This window comes from Sinocyclocheilus rhinocerous, unplaced genomic scaffold (assembly GCF_001515625.1).
Source record: "Sinocyclocheilus rhinocerous isolate Xijiao unplaced genomic scaffold, SAMN03320098_v1.1 scaffold419, whole genome shotgun sequence".
Classification (NCBI taxonomy): Eukaryota; Metazoa; Chordata; class Actinopteri; order Cypriniformes; family Cyprinidae; genus Sinocyclocheilus; species Sinocyclocheilus rhinocerous.
Window position 1 is genome coordinate 822442 of NW_015653519.1, and position 22019 is coordinate 844460.

The window sequence follows — 22019 nt, forward strand, 5'->3', positions numbered from 1 at the left end:
CCATTCAGTGGGTTGTTACATATGTGTAGTTACACAAACATTACAGCTGTAGATAATATGTACTAATGTGTACTTACACTGTGGTTACATACTATGTACACATCTAGTTACTATGTAAGTACACAGGTATTAGGGCCACTTAATATAAAGTGGGACCAGGTGTGCTAGTGATTAGATCATGTCAACCGTGCGATTAGATCACGTCAGCATTGTGGCTCATTCGTGAAGCAAAGTTTTGCCTTTTTTTAAATAAAGCAGCAATTGATGCCATAAAAACATGAATATGTTTTGAGTAAAAGGTCAGAAGCTTACATGAACAAAAAAAACAAAAAACAATCAAAAGAAAATCACCAACATGACACTTAAATTAAATAATTTTATATATGCTGATTTATTCATTAATGTGTAATATGTTATATATTTTTTAAACAAATTATGAGCTCTAAAAGAATTTTCACAACTCTTTTGCTTTAGACCATTTACAAATGTTAAATCATAAAATAAAATGTTAAGGTTACCACTGCATCTTTCTGGTAAAAAAATGCAGTGATTAATATATAGTTTATTTATAGTTATTTTCAAATCTTCAATGTACTGTCATTATAAAATAACTTTATTATTGGTTATTTAATTCTAACAAATAAGTTATTGTTAAAAACTAAATAAAATTAAAAATAATTATATATATATATCGGTATCAGCAATGGTTATCGGCCAAAATGAGTTAAAAAATTATCAGCATATCAGACATCGGCAAAAATCCAATATCGTGCATCCCTAGTTTGAAGGACACATCTAATCTTAGACTGGAACACTGGAGCAGCCTGCCAATGCATTCACTACTTTCGCATAAGAAAGCGAAAACAGTAACACTTTATTTTACACAGTGTCCTTGTTTCACATATTACATGTACTTAATGTAGTAACAGAAGTAAATAATGCATAAGTATGCATAATTCTAAGAAACTAACGCTAAATCAAACCCTAACCCTATAGTAAGTAGCATATTAAGTGTTTTTGTTTGAGTATCATAATAGATACAACATGCTTTTATTGTTCATATTATATAATATAGGAGAATATAGAGCTTGTACACAAGGAGGGGAAAAAATCACTCTAAAGGCCCAAACAGAGCAAATATATAGTCAAAAAGTAAGATGAAATTCTGATAGCTTGTAATGTAAATAAATGAGACCTTTATAGGAGCATCACAGAATACTTACATAAAATGCATATAAATGCCACTCTATTTCTCCTAATATTATGTCAAAATAAGTAATGCAATGCAATACAGTGATAGTACAAACACCAATAAACATTCCTCAAGAACCTGACTCACACATAGAATTTTGTGCATTAAATATGACACAGTAGGCTTTACAGGATTAATATTACTCAATATTTAGTGCAGTGTAAGTACATCGTAACAAACCTATCTTAAAATAATGGGTTACACTTTATTTTCTGTCCTTGTTACAGTATAATTATACAATTAAGATCTGAATAATATTAATTAGCAACACATACTTACTATAGGGTTTGGTTTGGGGTTAGTTGGTTGTAATTATGCATAATTTACTGTTATAATAAATATGTTGTCAACATAGGCTAATTGGAAATACATGCTTCTACCTACATTTCTGTGAAACTCAAAAAACTTACCTATACACACGAATCGTTGCAGTTTCCATTTGAAATGAACACTAGAGGCAGTTAAACTCTGACAACTTTTATTCCTTTTCACACAAAATATGATTTGCAGGTCCACAGTTTCGATAAATAAGCTAAATAAATAAGCCTAATTTTCGCATAATTACTTGAAGAATATAATGCTATAAATAAAAAAAAATTAAACATGCTGCGAGATTTGAAAACTGATACTTTTGAACATTGTCGTCACATATCCAGCTTCATATGCATGAGTTTTCTAATTCAGTAGGTTTGCTCGGTAGCTCACGCAATACTCTGGTACGAGCCCCATGAAACTATGGTTCAACAAAACAGCTCAAATCCGTAGGAAGTTAAAATAGCACGGTTGCATCAGCAAATGTGTTTTTATATCACTTTTGCATTTGTTATCACTATCGGGTAGGTTTAGGGTTGGGTTTGGTGTAGGGGATATTTCCAACATGATAGAGCATTACCTTTTAGAGAACATTTGACTTATGAACCACCGCAATACGTACCTGAAGCAACGCAATACAAACACAGCAATACGTGCCTATATCAACATAACAAATACATACCAGGGTAACGTATTGAACCCGCGTTTTAGCGCCACTCACTGGACGTTTCACTTTGAAACTGCCGCGAAACGTGCAGTAAGGTACGTAATAACGGTGTTGCAGAAATGTATTTAGAGGCACGTATTTCGAATGAGCCTGGGTTGTATATTGTACATATTAAACATGTAAAATAACATGTTTCATGTTACACTTTAATATGTAGGTGGCTCCATACTTCTTTGAAGTATGGATAATGTGTCATCAGTGGTTTGAAACTAAAAGTGAAAACACCCCCCACCCAATATTTCTTAGAACAACAGTAAAATCAAATAGTAAAAAAAAAAAAAGCTAAAAAAATAGAAGTTTTTGCTTTCAGTAAAAGTATCTATATATAACAAATTATTTCATATTTCTTTCATTTAAGTTTGAGCTAAAATTTCACCTTTGTTTGATCCATGTTCTTGACAGGTTTCATTTGTATATGACATTTGACATTTCATTGGGTTGGATGTCACTGGGCTATTTTGTCATCCAGGTTTCACACTACAACTTTAGAGGCAATGAAGGTTACTTTCTAGTGTGAAGACATCAGAGACATACACTTGATTTTATACTTCTGCTAAACTTTAAAAAAAAAGGCTCAGTAACAGCTGTAACGAATCAGCTCATGGGAAATATGAATAATTAATCATAACTAGTTATAATTAATTATGAATATTTTAGATCCGCTGTAGATATTTACTTGACCTCTCAGGGTCAACTGTCTTGTCAATTCTAAGAAATCACAGTAAAATGTCATTGGCTGTTTCTGTGAAGCACAGCCATGCGGTCAACAGCGATTTATATAGTGTATTATATCTGGTGAGACAGTTGGTTTCCAATGAAGACATCAGCTCAAAGGCCAAGAGACATCCCTACATACACAGACTATGAAAAGCACAGCTTGTTTTAGTGATAGACACAGATATGATGAGGGTTGGACAACTAGCTTACCCAAGACATCAAGCAACATGATGTTTGGCAGCGCTGCCTGTTCCCTGTGGTTTATGAGATGAGATTGAAGAAATGATAAGCTATCACAAGATATAATGACAAATGAAATGGGCCATGAGTGTGAGTATTAATATGCTGCATGGACAGAGCGTGTCTAGAGATGCTACAAATGATTTCATGTGTCAGGCATAAAAAACAGAGAAGTCAGTGAACCTGTTCTATTTACCCTCTGACTATGATAAGCCCACTCAATGACCTTTGGCTCTAGGCTAAAATAAGTGAAACAGACAATAAAATAATCATGTCCGAAGTTTTGCTTTGGAAAGCCATGTTCTACAGTGCATGACTGATTAAAGCAAGTCAACATTCATTAACGAGAGGTAGTTTTCTTCGGGTGAGAAATATCATTGTCAGTCAGCAGAGCAAGCACATTCACACTCCAGTCAAAGCAACTGCTCTAAAGAGATAAATGTACCATAATGTATTCTTAAGCTTTTTGCAAGCTTTGCAGATGTTGTTTGCATAGAAGAGCACAGCACTGTAGCATGAAGAAGTTTAAGCAATCAGCCGTCACCCTTTTTATTCCCTTGACAGTCCTCTTATAATCACCTGGAAAGACATCCACAGTTTATGATATGCATATTGAATTGCTTAAGGTTTTATGTAACCTTAAAACTAGAGAAATAGGGAAAGAGTGGAGCCAGAAAATACTTAACGTTTTGCTTTCTTCTCCATTACATTTGCATTGATACATTATGAAATTATTCTGTATTCATCTCTGTGCGAAAACTTTAATAAAAGTTACTGGAGTCTTGTAGTGATATCTATAACGTCAGGGAAATCAAAACTACTGGGCAAACTTCAAAAACCAAAACAAGTTTAGAGCAGATCTATGCAGCACAAACTTACAGCTCATGTATCCTTCTGGATTTAAGAGTCGGCGGTCAACACCAGATGCATTAAGAAAGTTAAGTAATGACAGATTAAAAAAGAAAGCAAGGACATTTTATTTCTCATCAAAGTCCCTAGGAACAGAGCTATGATTTACTGGGTATAAAACACAGATAGCTAGATAAAAGATATATCAAAGTTACAGGGGAGATTATACTGAACAAAACAGGACAAGCACACATTTTCAAATGTGCTGAGAGCATACAGAAACTTGTACATCGTTTTGTGGTGTTTGCTAGCATCACTATTAATATTAATTATACTTTGGGTTAGTGATTTGAGAATAATCCTAAATGTTAAAATTTTGTATGTAACCATTTGTGCTATATATGAATAATGTATCTGATGTGCATAATATATACTGATTATGAATAATTGTGCATTCACTAAAAGCATATAAATTAGTACCTTTTGAAAGGGTAGAGTCCCCAGTGACTGCTTCTATACCTTTTTTTTTTTGTGAAAGTTTATACTGAGGCTAGTTCACGAAAAACGTGTTATATTACTTTTCCAAGGACTCAAACTTCAAGTGAACAGAAGTTAACCATCTTTGTCTTTCTACCCTCTGTGTGTAGACCAACAAAATTTATTTAATTGTAGCGAATCAGCTCATGGGGAAATATGAATAATTAATCATAACTAGTTATAATTAATTATAAATATTTAGATCTGCTGTAGATATTTACTTGACCTCTCAGGGTCAACTGTCTGTCAATTCTAAGAAAGATAATTTCCTGGTTAAGGGAAATAACTTTCTTACTGTACAACTCTACACCACCCAGTATGTTTATTGGGTGAGGGGTCTGTGAATGTTTGTTAATCTAATGAATAATTGATTTGTTAAATCAAATGAAAAATTGTGTGTCTGATTGGTCCAGACGCTACATAATAAAATGTGTTCTGAATTTTTATTAATAAAGACATTATGTATGTATCTTTAAAACACGCTCTTTTAATATTACAAGAAGGGCATTTTCTATGCAATTTGGCAGCGAAGCCATAATAACTCCTCACAAAAAAGCAATGAGTATAAAGAAGTAAAACCTAAGGCCTTTAGATCCTCCAAATGACGTACTGCAATACACCTAAGCTGGGGTGCATTTCCCAAAAGCAACTATTGCCGCAAGTTTTGTTGTAACCAATGGAGTTCAATGGAACTAACGACCATAGTTAGCTAACGATGGTTTTGGGAAACGCACTCCAGAGCAGTCAGCATGGATACACTGCCTCTCACAATGGGCAATGTAATTTTAATATCAGTGTGAGTTAAAAGGAAACCAAAAGATTTAATTAAAATCTCTGAAAATAGTCATAATGTAACTAGCACTGGGGAAAAAAAATAATTAAAAAAACCCAGTACTAGCATATTCACTTACCATCAAGGTGAATACATTAATTCCAATTAATTCATATGTGAGAAGATGAGAGAGTTTCAAGTGTTCCAGCAAACATCTAGGTACTATGTTGTATTGGACCCAATGGATTCATCAAGAAAACACTTTGCTTCAAAATGCTAAGAGGATGTGCCTAAAGATGTATTTAATTTCCTGTGCAAGTACTTCTAATCCAGTTTCATTCTGACCTGCCTGCCCTGCTCACACAGATTGTACTCCACTTGCTCCAGCTCTCCATTTATTCAACAAGACATTGGAAAAAAAAAATGTCTGAACTGACATACTTGTATAGGTCATTAATCACCATAAATTAATTAAAAATGTATCTATGCGTCTTTAAAAAATCCAAATTCTTTCTTAATGAAAGCTATATATTCTAGTAGGAGTATTAAATTAAAAATGCATTTCTTGAATATTAACTTTTAAGTTGCTCAATGTGTCTAGCAGAGTGACTGACTGCTCCAAAATCCAGCCACAAAATGCTCTTTAAGAAGGGAGAGGATTTCTGTGAGCATATTTGATTATTTAAAATGACAAGATGAATCACTGAACCAGAATTTTGAACCAATTTACTGAAAAGAACATAGAATAGATTTGCAAAAATGTGTTACACTTCCCAAAAGGGAATTGAGAAAAGTTTCATATACAGTATGCCATATGGCCAAAAGTATGTGAACAACTCCTTCTAATTAATAGATTTGACTATTCCAGTAATTTTTGTGGGATAAATCCTAATGCTACATCATACAATGGCATTCTAAAGAATTATGTGATTTCATTGTTGTTGTAATAGTTCTGGAGCTTATTTTCTGTTCCAGCAAGACAATATTCTTGTGCACAAAGCGAGGTTCATATAGAAATGGTTTTCAATGAAATACGCCGTGGACGAAATTGACTGGCCTGCACCAAAGTCCAGACCTGAATCTCACTGAACATCTTTGGGATTAATGCTGCCTTCACGTGCTATCGGAAATTTCCTATTTCCCACTTATGAAGTCGTGATTACGAGCTTGTCGTATTCAAGTGCTTAAATGTCGGAAAGAATAAAATGTAACATCCCATTGGTTGACTATCATAAACATTCAATGCGCTACACATGCAGTTTGCTGACAATTCTGGAATTTCGGTCAAATACATGCTTATTTCACTGCTTATAAAACATACAATATGCTTCGAATAATCTTTCATATCTAGCCTATAAATACACTACTTTAGTGGCAAGACAAAGGGATGTAGAGGTTGTGAGAACAGCATTGACAGCAGCAATGGTTGTCCCCTCCACCATGTTTAAAGATTATGACCCGCCCAACTCGGAAACTCTGGTATCAAAATGATTTCCGAATTTAAATACGACTTGAGAGGCGTTCACGTCTAATTTCCGATTAGGAAACTTGTATTTACGATAAGCGTGAAGGCAGCATAATTGGAACAATGATTTAGGCTCCAAAACCCCACACCAGTGCCCTGATATACTCTTGTATCTGAATAGGAGTGAATTCCTGCATCCACATTCTAACATCTAGGAAAACTGTTATCACAGCAGAGGGAGGGAGTGATATTCATGGTTTTAAAATTAAATATTCCTATATTGGTTATGTGCAATTAATAACACATTACAAGCGTAGAAACTTTTCTCAAACTGTCCAGTCCTGGGGACAACTCTTATAAAAAAACAACAAATACAGTTGGAGAATGCAAAGTTCGAAATCCCTCAGATAAATTGAGGTCCCTCCTCCACCACCTTCTCAAATACTCTTTCTGATGGAAGTCATGGGCATGTGAAAAAAAAGAGATAAAGGTTCAAATTATAACGAGTTTTAATTGCTGAGTGTAGGATGGAAGATACTGATATGTCGTACTGATATATTGTCTGCAGTGACAAATGCAACAAGGTGAGGTCTGAAGAGTTGTGCGTGTGGAGGGGGAGGCTGGAAAAGTGAGACAGAATCTTACGGGAGAGGTACTGAAAATCTGTTAGACTTCTACCTGTGGGATTTTATGGACGGGAGCAGGACTATGTCAAAGTTGCGGGGAGGAGCGGGACACAATCTTGCAGGACAAAATCTATCCTGTGCAGACCTCTTGTTCAAACGACCAGGAAAACATGGCAGCTCCTTCATGCTCCAGTGGGATATATGAGGATATTTGCACCATGTATCTTATAAACCCTGTCTAGACAGAAGTTATATAACTTTCAGCCTGAACTCATCTGGTGTCTGACTAAAAGGGACATTCTGTGGATGCAATATATGCCACATAAATATGTTAGTCCCTTAAGAGCGATGTTAGGTTAACATCTGCAGATGCCTTATTCATTCGGAGCATCAAAAGTTGCTGAAATGATGGACATTACCTTCCATTCTGCGGTGGAGTGTATCAGTCCTGCTGTGGTCCCTCTTTGAATAATGTAACCTTTCTTCTTAGTTTATTCTCTACCTCCCCTTTCTCATTTCCTTTTCATTTCAGATCTTATGCCCAAATGGAACATACACACTGTGTCCTTTCCATACTTATGGAAACTTATAGCTTACCCTTTCCTGAATGCCAAGGGAATACCAGGGTAAGGTATCTCACTTGCCATTCATTTGCTCTGCCTCACAATTGGAAGACAGCAGAGGATAGAGCGGATGATAAATGATATAGCTGGTATAGTGGTGGAAATTGGCCTTTTCCAAAGTCATGATCTGAAATGATTTTGTGCTTTCTTGTCTAACGTTGATGACCAAGCTTTGGGATTGGGATTTATTCAAGGATGCCATCGTGGAAAATAGAACTTCATCGATTTCTATGTACATACATTTTATTGTCTACATAGGCATCAGAGAGATGTCTTTTGCTATTGAACTACATCTTGAGAATGCATCCTTATGCCCTCTAAATTTCTACATACAGTGTTTAATGTTACTGCCCTACACCAAACTCACAGTCTGATGAATTGGATAAGTAGTCTGATTCCAACCATGATGTACCATTGAAAATTGACACTTCCTGCTCTAAAGATGTTATATTTGTTGTTTCAAAAAGTCCTGCCTCTGCTTTCAGTTATGGCCAATAATAGTTTAGAATTTTGCTTAGGTGGACGAACATGCCCCTGAAGATCAAGGAAGAAGTCATGTTTATCTGCACAAGTCAGAGACACCATCTACTGAATGACAGTTTGGGTGGAGTTGAGTCCAGATGATGCAAACACACACTGGGTCGTATAGAGCAAGAGGGATGCGAGATTAATATGCACACCACGTGGTCAGTACACAATACAGAGGTCATTCAGAGCCCTGTATTCACACCACTGAAATATTTTGCAAGCTTAGTTTTCACTGCAGGTTACAAAACAAATGCCATTTTTGCATTTAATTAGGTTTTTAATAATGATGTGTGAAACAAGACATCACAAGTGTGTAACTAGGTACCGTTATATAGAATTACATGTGCATATGAAGTTTGTAGCATCAACGAACTTAGTAGTAAGTAAACAACATATTGATGAGTAGAACATATAATGTGCTTTGTTCTCTGAGCTATGTCTGTGAAATTACAGACAGACGGATGGAAGTCTGCAAACATTTTCTGTGAATATGTTTTCTGTTGTGTTTGTGTTATTATTTTAATGTTTTGTTCCATTCCAGGCTGTTATCATGGTATAACCGATTTCAAATTTACCAGTGGATAAACAGAACTTAAATGATGAAACAAAGATTGGACGCTTTACTGTTAAGTCTGAAAGTATCAGTCTTTATAATGTCTGGAATACACTTCATGACTTTTAAAATCTGAAAAGATTTAAAAAACCATAAACATAGGCATCAGAACTGGGGCGTCAACTCCTCAAAACTGCAAATAGGGACACACATTTTGGCAGAATTTGTGTAGAATATTCCAACCTTATATAGCTGCGCAGTGGAACATATGGAAGTCATACGGAAGATAAGGTCTGGGGAGGTTGTCTGTAACTATGTAAGTATCATATACTTATATAGTTACAGACAACCTCCCCAGAGCTTATCTGTAATCAGAACATGATGATGGTCCTGTCAGATTAGGACAAAAGACAGATCCAACACTGTTTCTTTCATGTTCGCAGGTCTTAGAATGACGTTGAGACAACAACATGCGATATTTCCATTTTCACATTGCAGAAATGAATCCAGGTGCAGGAATAGGACATCTGTGAAGGCTGAGAAGCGAAGAGCACTCTACAGAAAGGTTAGTTGAGAAACTCTGTATTCCAAGTGCGAGATAAACAGGGAAAGTGAGAAGAGTTGGTTAGTCACTTCTTGCCAGGAATAACAAAAAACACTGGGTTTGTGTTGAGATCACGCTACTTACCTTGGACTGTTCCTTTTGTACTCATTTTTGATCTTTCTTAATTTGGTGCAGGTGTCCGCTTGCCCACATAGTTGGCGAACTGCCATTGCTCGTGGTGATTTTGATCAGTGCACAGATGGTACATAAATTATAATCCTTAAAAAGATTATGACATTTTCTTCCATTTTTCAACTGTATTTTTGGCTTTGTGACTTTTTATTAGTCGAAGACGATGGACAAGAGAAGACAACCTATGAAGTTTTATAACATTCTGCGTATTTGTTGTATACCAGAGAGGTTGCTCTATCTAGACTTAATTCAGTTCTTGTTATGCAAGAACAAGAGTTTGCTGAACAAGAGTAGCATCAAGGATCTCCTGTTCTTCTAGGATGGGAACAATCCATACATCTGGATTTTCGAGATTATCTTTGAGGTGACTCACAAGGTTATATCTATTATAAAGAACTGAAAAAAAGCTCCAAAGCAAGGGCAGTTTGAAGCAATTCAACAATAGAAAGTGCAAGGCTGCAATTATCTGAAGATGATTTAAACTACATGCTTGAACATTCATAACAAAGCTTTTTCTAGCTTTGAAAAAGCTGTTTTGAAGGATGCGATACTGCAAACCACAGCAGCCATAGGCCTTAACTAATCAAAACATTACTAATTTAAACATACAAGTCTTAAAAGCATGAAACAGAAGTTACATTTTAAAGCTATTTTAAATCAATGATTCTAGAATGTATTATAGTTCATTGGGACATAATTTGTAATATATTAATACTTGTATATTCTAAAACACTGAATAACTAGCTAGTAACTACAATGGCAATGTATTTCCAGGACTATGTATTTGTTGTGGTAGAGTGATAACCATTTTAACCATATCCTACCCACAGCGACAATAAAAAGGGAATTGTTTGGTCCCTCTTAGTGAGACAAAAAACAATCACACACCTAATACCAGTCTAATGTCGCTGCTCCAATTAAATGAGCCAAAGAAACAAGAAACCAGGCCTTTCTTCACATTCATTAGTACTATATCTAGCTGTGGCAGAAAATAAACCACAGCACTGTTTTCTCCCAAAAGCACTGCAATTGCATTAAAAGAGGCTCCCTGGAAGACACCTGACAGTCAGTAATGGAGAATCAAGGCCTGTGCCATTAATTACTGATGCTCAGTTTTGGAGGATGAGTCTTGGTGAGGTGCATTTGTGCTGTATATGTGACACAGACAAAGTTAAGAAGTAAGCAGGGAAATGTGTGATGAACAATATCAGTTATATTGGTGGTTTTTACTGGTGCAGTATATCAACATACGAATTCAAATGAGTGGTACTTGTCTTTGAGAGAGAAAAAAAATCCAGATTAAATATGCTTAAGGGGTTTCTTACAATTCTTAACCCTTTGCATGAATAGTGATGCTTGCCTCAGGAAGCACCACTAATGAACTGAAAAGTCAGTAGTCTGACCTTCAGTCATGTTCAGAGTGTTGACTGTGTATCTGTTCCCTATCTAAGGTCAAACCAATGGTGCAAAAGCAATTAATACTAAATAGGCGCATAAGCTAATATTTTCATCTGAAATTTTCTCTGGTGTAATGACTTTCATGTTAGATGCTTTCTAGATGACAGCTAAACTAGAATAAAGTTTGGATGAAATTGCATTTACATCACTGTGTCAAGGAATACAAAGGAAACAATCGCTTGCATTATCTTGGACGGTATAAAGATGTGTCTAGACTGTCAGAACTCACCTCAGCTCAAGATGATGAAGGTGAAAGTGAAAGATTTCAAAGTGAAGATGTGTGCAGGATACTTGGCAGAAGTTGAAACAGACAGAAACTACACATAGGTATCTGAGTCACTTTTTCTGTGAAGAAATACAGTCATTTCTATTATGTTTAGTAGAATCAAGGTTTTTTTTTTCTTTTTTCTAGCATTCAGTATACAGTATATGCATATTTTGGCCAATTTGACTGCTCAAATTCTGGAGGTGGGACTGGGAGAATGCTCCTTTTTTGGGCAGTGCACATCAGAGTTGGGTATAGTGTTTTGCACAGTAACGTGTTACTGTATTCTAATTACTTTTCCTGGAAAAGCAGTAATGTGTTACATTTCAAATTTATGCAATTTGATTACAGTTATTAATGTCAATAAAATGACGTTACTTAAGTTACAAATGCAGTGTAAAAAAAAATAAAATAAGTAAAAATCATGTTTTGCGCATCAGTATGCCCTTTAATAAATCACCGGAGAATGCGAGCTAAAATGCAGACGAGTCCTGCAGCATTTAGATGCAATGAAAGGTTGCCTATCATATTTCAAAATGTTGCACTCGACATTTTTAGTCTGGCATTATAGTTTGGTAAAAGTTCAACAAGTGAATGTGTACAAGTTTATGTCACAGCAACACTAATATAAGTAAAAATAAATGACTCATCAGAATGAGATCCTCCTCTGGATTAAGCCATGTCGCATCACATTCTTCTTCTGAGATAAATTCAAGGCTTATTCCTCACAGCGCGTCTTCTTCCAAAAATGAAAAGTAGCTGAGATGAACTTGAATCTTTATTTGTTTACAGAGGTGATGTGGACATTTACATATCTGCGCGTCTCAAGCCTGGTTTCGCGTGGATGATTATCGTATAGCGCACAATGTGCATGGGCGTGATCACATTATAAGTGAGCTCAGGTGGGAAAGACTGTACCTCACATTGGTTTCATACAGATTATTTTATCAGAGAATATTTGTTTTCAAAATGACTTACTTCATTTAATAATACAATATAAAATAATTAATTTTTGTTCATTTTAGTGACTCGTTTCAGGAAGACGGAGACTGAGAATGCAGAAAGTGCACCCTATTTGGTTTCTTTATTTTACAAAACCAAAAAAAAAGTTGTGTTGATATTGGGAGTGTATACAAATAACACTTAAAGGGGTCATATGATGCGATTTCAAGTTTTCCTTTCTCTTTGGAGTGTTACAAGCTGATTGTGCATAGATAAGATCCCTGAAGTTGCAAAGACTAAAGTCTCAAAACCAAAGAGATATTCTTTGACTCTGCCTCTGCCACGCCCCCCTAAAAACGGCTCGTTCTAACACGCCCCCACATATCTACCTCACTATGTGGAAATATTAGCATAATGCCGCCCAAATGTTCACGCAAAGAAAGAACGCGTGGTTTCAGTAACCGCAGTTAGTGTTGAAGCAGAGCAGACTTGTCGGATTTGAAAAATAATGTGTTTTTTGAACATTAAAGCATGTCAACATATTCTGTTACACCAAATACACAAAATAATGATCTTTAAAAAAGCATCATATGACCCCTTTAAGTAATTTGTCAGTCAACATTAAATTAATGAAAGAACTATGAGTTTCTCTTTGTAATGTATTTTTTTTTTTTAGGTTTGATAACTTGAAAAGAAAACTTGAAAATAACTTGAAAGTAATTACTAATCTCATTACTTTTTAAATGCAGTAATCAGTAATGTAATTAAATTACAATTTTAAAGAGGTAATTAGTAATTTGTAGTGGATTACTTTTTTTGAGTAACTTACCCAACACTAGCGTACATACAGTCAGGTCCGGAAGTATTCGGACACTGACTGAGATTGTGTGCTTTTGCCTTTATACACCACTACAATGGATTTGACATAAAACAATCAAGATGTGATTGAAGTGCAGACTTTAAGCTTTAATTCAAGGGGCTGAACAAAAATATAATATAAAATGCTTAGGAATTACAACCATTTTTATACACAGCCCCCCTCCCCGTTTTCAGGGGCTCAAATGTAATTGGACAAATAAATGTAATCATAAATAAAAATGTTTATTTTCAAAAATTTGTTGAGAATATTTTTCAGGCATTGACTGCCTTAAATTTGGAACTCATGGACATCACCAAAGACTGGGTTTCCTCCTTTGTGATGCTTTGCCAGGCCTTTACTGCAGCTTCTTCAGCAAGTGAAATGCATGCTCAATCGGGTTGAGATCAGGAGATTGACTTGGCATTGCAGAATATTACACTTTTTTTACCTTCAATCACGCCTGGATTGTTTTTGCTGTATGTTTTTTTGTCATCGTCCATTTGTACTATGAAGCGACATCCAATCAACTTTGCTCCATGTGTCTGAATCTGGGCAGAGAGTACACTTCAGAATTCTTCCGGCTGCTCTGTCCTCTGACGTCCTCTGTCATGTCATCACTAAACACCAGTAACCCAGTGCCACTGGAAGCCATGCATGCTCATGCCATCACACTGCTCCACCATGTTTCACAGATGATGTTGTATGCTTTGGATCATGAGCTGTTCCAAGCCTTCTCCATATTTTTTTCTTCCCGTCATTCTGGTACAGGTTGATCTTAATTTCGCCCATCCAAAGAATGCTTTTCCAGAAGTGGTCTTGCTTTTTTAGATGTTTTTTTTTTTTTTGGCAAAGTCTAATCTGGCCTTGTTTGCATCTTGTGGTGAACACTCTGTATTTGTTCTCTTTGTTCTCGACTTTGACCTTGTGGTGAATCCTCTGTATTTGCTCTCATGAAGTCTTCTCTTGACTGTAAACTTTGACAGTGACATGCTTACCTCCTGGAGAGTGTTCTTAACTTGGCTGGATGGCGTGAAAGGGGTTTTCTTTACCATGGAGAGGATCCTCTGATAATCAACCACTGTTGTCCTCCGTGGACGTCCATGCCTTTTTATGTTGCTGAGCTCATCAGTGCATTTTTTTTTCTCAGAATGTACCAAACTGTTGATTTGGCCACTCCGAATGTTCCTGCTATCTCTCTGATGGATTTGTTTTGTTTTTGAAGCCTAACAATTGTCTGTTCCACTTGCATGGAGAGCTCCTTTGACAGCATGATGTGGGTTCACAGCAACAGCTTCCAAATGCAAATGGGACACTTAGAATCAACTCCAGACCTTTTACCTGCTTAATTGATGTAGAAATAATGAAGGAATAGCCCACATCTGTCCATGAAATGGCTTTTGAGTCAACTGTCCAATTACTTATGGTCCCTTGAAAAAGGGTGGAGGTACATAATAAATAGTTGTAATTCCTTAACATTTCCTCCAATTGTGATGAGAATACCCTCAAATTAAAGTTCAGAGTGTGCACTTTAAGCCCATATTCATAATATAACTGCAAATTGAACATGTTTTGGTCAGCAGCTAAAATAATAAAAATTGTGCCTGTGTCCAAATATATATGGACCTGACTGTATGTGTCAGACTGACATCTGTAGCCATCTCATGATGTCTTGCTGTTCTGTTTCTGTCTTGCACAATGAGTCGCAACAATTTTAAAACAGAATTTCAAGGCAATAGTAAGATGTTACATTCTGTATCTTTAGAATCTAATAGTGAATTGCAAAAGCACTGTCTGCACCACTTTAGTCATAGTCAAATTTCCTGTTCTCATCTAATCTAACGCAAATGTCCACATTGATACCGCTCCTTCCTTTGACAAGCATCTGACTTTCACAATAATGCAGGGTCATTAACAAACAGCCCTTCATCTCACTGTTGTCTTCTACACACAGTGCTCCCTGGCCAATTAGGTCTGGAAAAAATAAGAAAAAGACTTCAAAGTGTGAAACAGAACACTAAGGTACAATAAACAGGCCAGATACTGGAGCTGCAGGTGTCCACACAATGTCACTCGCGGGCTCATTGAACACTTAATTAGAGACAACAAATTACCTCCTGAATTATAAGAGCATACAGGAGCCCTTCTCTAATGCTTTTCCCTTGCACTCATCATATTTACGGCCATGTGTTGGGGATATTATGTTGTATTAAGATAGTCTACATATTTAAGTATGTAAAAAGTTGTCTCTCCTGGTAATAATTAGGAGTTCATTGCTACCTCAAAATGAATATTAAGGAGGTCCCTTCATGTGAATAGAAGGAGGAAGTAGACCAGGGGTGTCCAGTCCACTTACTGTGAAAGTGGTACAGAAAATCAACATGGAGAAAAAAAAATCCAAGAAAATCTGAAGAACGTTGCTGTTTCAAAGGAAAATGTTGAGAACATGATCACAGATCGAACACGTTGGAGGAGGCTTGCCAACCAATGCACCCAACACAGAACCTGATGATAATTAACCAGCTAATCATGGTCTTTACTATAACTAAAAACTTCCAGCAGGAGTGTTGAAGTTAAATTCTGCAGGACGGTGGCCCAACAGGAGCTTGATTGGACAGACCCTCAAAGAACATCATGGTCTGGTGACTGTGACTTTCTCAAGTAAGATATTCCTGGATTAAATATTTTGGTGGTCCACTGTCTACCCCTAAAGAGGTTGATTAGAATTTTGTTAAACTACTAACTCTAGCTTTAACCCTAACCTTAGCCCTAGACCTGATTGGCTGATAGAAAAGTTCTTCCAGGACAACGAAGGTTGAATAAAAAAATATAGTGAAATCCTGGGAAACTAGAGGATCCATGAATTTGAGTGAATAGACTGTTGATGAGTAGGAGAAAGAGGTCATCCTAAAATGAGACAATGAAGTGTTCCGACAGTTGTATAAGTGTAGCAGAGATCATGGATGGAGCAAGGTTGCAGTTGAAAACAAGATCAAGATGGATCACTGTCTGTTGAGTCACTGGGGACTTGGAGCATCAATCTGGACATGACATCACCCGGAGGGACAGGTGGAACACTGTTTTCCAAAAAGAGTCCCCAGTTCATCCAAGAATGTGTCTCAAGGACTAGAGGAGAGATCTGAAAAAGACAAGATCCGATTTGAAGTCATGAGTGACAGTGACAGAATAGAACTTAAATATTTGTTCGAAAGATCTAGAAGTGAGAAACAAAATTTGACATGATTGCCAGATGGGCAAGCTTGTACCTCTTCCACAGAACACGGCCATGGGGACAAAGAGGAAAATGAAAGATGAACAATGTCGCAGTAGTGCTTTCCAATGTGATCCATTAAACAGTAAGATGAGAAGAGATGTGACATATTAAGATGTCTGTGGGACAACTCCAACCATTGTCATGACAAAACTGAATAACAATTCAGCATACAACCACAGACTCCTTTACTTAGTCACTCGGTCATAATATCTTAGTCTCTCGGCCTTAGTGGTATAGCTGCTTAGGTACGCATTCCTGTAAAAAATCCCCAACCCCAAGTATTATATTTCAGGGTAAAACTTGTGCATCTATTGTCCTAGCAACGTGAATGATACAGTACCTCTGATCATACAGCTTGTCGAGGCCTCTCCTGTGCTATTATTCTTCTATGGGATCAGTGACTTATGCTTTTCAGTGAAGTGAAAAGAAAAATGCATATTTGCATCTAGAGACATTAATATCATAGGAACTTGAGGGTGGGTTCGTTTTTTTACTTGAACCAGTAAGCAACCACCTAGCCACACCTTAGCAACAACCATGTGATTATGTGGACATATAAAATGAAACAGTCTATTTCGGTATGGAAAGATTAAGCCATTTTAAGCATGCATAAAAGCTTGTCGATGTCAGTGCACTGAGCTGTGGCTCATCCTGCATAATTGAGTCATTTTGTATGCACTGATTTTTTGCATGTTAATATGCCCTTATACATATTTGTCTAAATATGCATGAGCTGTCAAACAATACTTAAGTGGATTCTGAAATAGCTCCTAATTAAGAATTAAAGATGAGGAAAAGTGAGGGGTGTCAATGAGCAATTCATTCATTTACATTGTTAGCAATGCATTCATTTACGAGTAATTAGAGCATTTTAGTAGCAAAGAAAGCCCTGCTAGTGGAATTGCCATCAGCCTACTGAAATTGCTGAAACGTCACCCCATTCACAGTGATAAACTGTTGAGACAAATCAAATCATGAACTGTATTATGCAAACTCAAACAAAACCTAAACAAACCTCCCATGCAGGGGAAACAGCATAAAACTCCTATAACAAATTAGGAACAAGCTAATGACAAGCTCTTTCTGCACATTTCCATTTCATGCACAGCGCCATTTTATGCCATAATTATGCCAAACTCTTTGAGAATGATTTACAAAATCTTTAAAATTTCCTGCACTTTCAGGTTAAATGTCCACAAGAGGCATTTTTCTCTCTCCATTTCAGATGTGGGTTTATTAAGCCTTAAATGCATGGATGTTTCGCCAATCATTATTACATATTCAGGTCTTTAGCGAACCAGACCATTTATATCCAACACAGACAGATCTCTAACTATTGCATTAGCAGAAAACTCTCCAGATATTTTAACACCAATCACAAAAGAATAAAATAAAGCATATTTTGTTGCTTTTTGAAACTCAAGGGCTCAATGGGAGCACATGCCTTTACCATCACTGTCATCATCACAGCGCACATCCCCAGTACATTCAGCATCTGGCTCATATTCCCGATCTCAACCATAATCTCGTTTTTCAATTACTTCAAAATCAATATTTTGATCGCTGACAGCTTATTCACCACATCTAACATCCAATGAAAATGACACTTATATTTCATTGTGTATAGTAATTGCTCTGCAGTAAAGCCATTCAAGCCATTTAAATTTTTCCTGATAATGTTCTTTTGTTGTATGTCATGTGGTAATTATGAGTGATACATCACGTCATCATTGTCTATCAAACAATGCCACCTTAAGGAATAAAGGTGAACTGCACTTGAGTCATCAGATATTTAATTATTGTTGCGCAGGGAAAATATGCTTACACTATTACATACCTCAGGTCACTAGCAACCTTATACACTTTTTACAAAAAAATCATCATAAAACAGATATTTTATTTTTTTGTCATATTGTTTATAATGAATAGATTGAGGAATACTAAGCAATTTGATGTCTAACTTTAAAAAATGAAGGAAGGAGAGAATAGTATTCATATTTCATATGAATGTCAATGCACATACCATTGCAGTTTAGAAATTAAATGTCTGGCAAGTGGTGCAAAATGGTTAACTCTTTTATGTTTAAAATCAACATACCCCCACCCTAAACCTAAACGATAGTGATAACAAAGCATCCATGATGTTTTAGCTTGCTTTCACACACCTTTGAGCCCTTTACTGTGACATGTGTTGTGTTTAGCTACTAAGCAAATTTACTACATAAAAAAAGTTGAGAGGATTATGGAAAGCAAACATCAAAATGTAGTAGTTTCTAATAAAGTGCACTATGGTAAAAGTGTTTTGAGGTTATAACATTGCATAGTGCAAGGAACAGTGTGAAAAAAAAAATACTAATTGACCCTATAATTTATCATTTGACCCTGTAATCAGTGTGAGAGGAACAAACAAGTATGCTTTTGTAAATGTGAAATGTATTTCCAATGACAAATGTGTTGACAAATTAAATTTAAGTTAGAGTATTGAATCAATTGTGTTTAAATATACAGTAAGCTTCATTAATGAAATATCAGCATCATAACCAAATACACAATTTCCCAAATATTACTCTTATAAGTTAATAGTTAAATTTATTTTGCACTGTACTGCAAAGGTCCAGCACAGACACATATTGCTGTTTTGTTACTAATTGGCAATGTCTTATGAATTTGCATGATTTTTAGGGAGAGATTAGAAAAAAAAAAGCATGAAAGCCCGCCCCAAACCATTGTAAGTGGAAAAAGAACAACAACAAAAAAAAACATTTAAGCCACTAATCCACCAAAATGTAAAACAGTTATGAATTGTCATGTGTGTGCTGTTTGTACAAACATATTCATAAATGTTGTTCACTGCCTTGCGACATTATTGAAGACATGAAATCTGTCATTTTTAAGTTAATAGTTATAGACCTATTTTAAGTGCCCCCAAAATCATGCATAACTAACTAACTCATTCTTCAAATGCCCCCATCTAGTGAATCTCAGCCATATTAATCATTGCTGAAGACAGATGTCTGTGTGACTAACCTGCTTTTCTTTACATGGCATTTATATCATGACAGGTCATCTTAATAAGGTTACAGCTAACACTATTCTATTGTCACTTACAGTGTGTTTACTTCAAACATCAGAGCAGTGGGGCATAAATAGCTAATGAAAAACTCAGCAAAGCAAAGGTAATTAATGAGCTGTGTATATGTAGGGCAACCAAAGTACACTATTTGCATGAGCTGCCAGCGTGATGCTAAGGTGAATCATTTGAACTCAGTTCAGTGGTTACAAATGACTATCCACTGTTGTCCTGGACTCTAGAAAATGACATCAGGCTTCTGGTATGGAAAATCTGGAGTGTTTTACTTAAACGGGTCATATGATGTTGATAAAAAGAACATTATTTTGTGTATTTGGTGTAATGAAATGTGTTTATGCGGTTTAAGGTTAAAAAAACACATTATTTTGCACATACTGTACATGCTGATCTTCTCTCTCCTGCATATTAGAGTTTACAGTTTGGATTTTATTGTGCGGGAGTCACAGTGTACCTCACACAATGGATCTTCACATGATGAGCACTTCACATTGTGTATAATTGAAATAGGCAATACAATTTAGAAAAAGCTAAAAGATTGTCAAACACTAATGTAATATCAAATTTCAGCCGTTACATTGGTAGTCGGTGTGAGGAGGGCAATCATTACAGGTACAGTTCTGTCATTTTGTTATCAACAAAATGGAAAGAACAGTATTAAACTCTGGAGAATATTTTAAGTTCAAAGCCACAAGTACAATGAAATAAGGCAAAGGGTACGGGGCATTGATATTTTCTTGCTGGTGTTCTATCATGTCACAGTATTCTGGTTTCTATAGATAATTTGATGAAACCAAAAGCAGAAAACAAGTGAAGAGAACATGTCAGTGCCTAACTGTGTTCAAAAAAGACCACTGTTACCTTAAGGAGCTGTTCTAACAGATCCAACAATTTAAAAAGTACTTTTTGTTTGGTGTATCCAAATGTAGTCAGTTTGGTAGTAAATCATATTTTTCATCTTTCACCGTAGAAAGTGGTAACCTGTAAGTTCCAGTGATCACCATATGAGTGGAACTGTCATGCTACACCAGTGTCCACATACAGGAGAATTTTCAACAAAAAATATAGTTTTATATCTATCAGTGTGGTTCGAATCCTGTTTAAGCAAATGCTCTACCACGTTCCCTTTGTGACTGCAGTCTCCTTAGCACCCACACAAGTGATATCTACACTCTAAAAAGTGCTGGGTTATTTCTGTAAACACATTTTTGGGTTAATTGTGCTGGGTCATAATTCTGGGTTGTTTGAGGTAATGTAAACACACAGTTGGGTTGCTCATGCTGGGTCAAATGGTAAGGGGTTCTTTCACCACTGAACAGCTGGGCTGAGTTATTTTGACCCAACAGGTTTATTTATTTTTCCTCTTCATCGAACTTTCTGGATTCTTCACTCGTCTCGTTGTCAGACGGTCACGCACATCGCAAGCAGGATTATAAGGTAAGTTAATATGATGATATGATTATTTACCTCTATTTTTAATAAGCTGTGGTAAGAGCACACTGATTTCTCTGTTTAATGCATATTTGATCTGTCGCTGTGCGGGGTAGCGTTATTCTGTGAATGATTATAAAGTAGCCGCCTAGCGAGTGTGTGTGTGTGTGTGTGTGTGTGTGCGCGCGCGTGCGAGCTATTTAAACACTTCATGGAAATGGTATGAACTACGTCAGAAATACGGGGGTAAGTTCAGTTACTGTCTGCGTACTGCATGGCTTTGTAATGTTTTGTCAGAATTAGACCATTTCGTACTAAAATTGATCTTTTAAGGGCATATTTTTTTCAAGTAAATGTCTGCGACGTGCCGAATCCGACGATAGATCCATCATTTTTATGTTGAGCATTTTCGCGCTCTTTTTTCCTCAGGTAACGTTATGCCCCTTACTTTTATAACGTTAAACCACGATATTACTGGTATGTAATATTATTTGTTACTTAAATGTAATGTTGTTTTAGCTACAGTATGTAAAGTTAGACTTAATCTTTCGTGGTGTATGTATGAGGTCCTTTAATCGTCCTCTATTTTAGTGAATGCTTGTATTGCTTTACAACTAGGAGACCAGTATAAAAATTAAATGAAAATGCACTCTGATTTTATTTTTTAACATTTTTAACAGTGCTCTCCAGATTGGAGACTAGATTGACATAAACTCAATTCAGTGGTGAGATGGCTAGCTTGGCTAGCTAATGGCAACCGTTCTGTAT

At 36.1% G+C, this 22019-nt stretch overlaps 1 protein-coding gene and 1 long non-coding RNA gene across 2 annotated transcripts in view; both read right to left on the reverse strand.

The window, feature by feature from the left end:
- Positions 1-22019, reverse strand: part of LOC107716477 (glutamate receptor ionotropic, delta-1) — a 408968-nt gene that overhangs the window by 151720 nt on the left and 235229 nt on the right. The window lies entirely within an intron of this gene.
- Positions 14301-14457, reverse strand: LOC107716479 (uncharacterized). Its single transcript, XR_001637215.1, has 2 exons — positions 14383-14457; positions 14301-14335 (listed from the first exon to the last, which is right to left on the reverse strand). It is a non-coding gene; the product is annotated as an uncharacterized LOC107716479 (long non-coding RNA).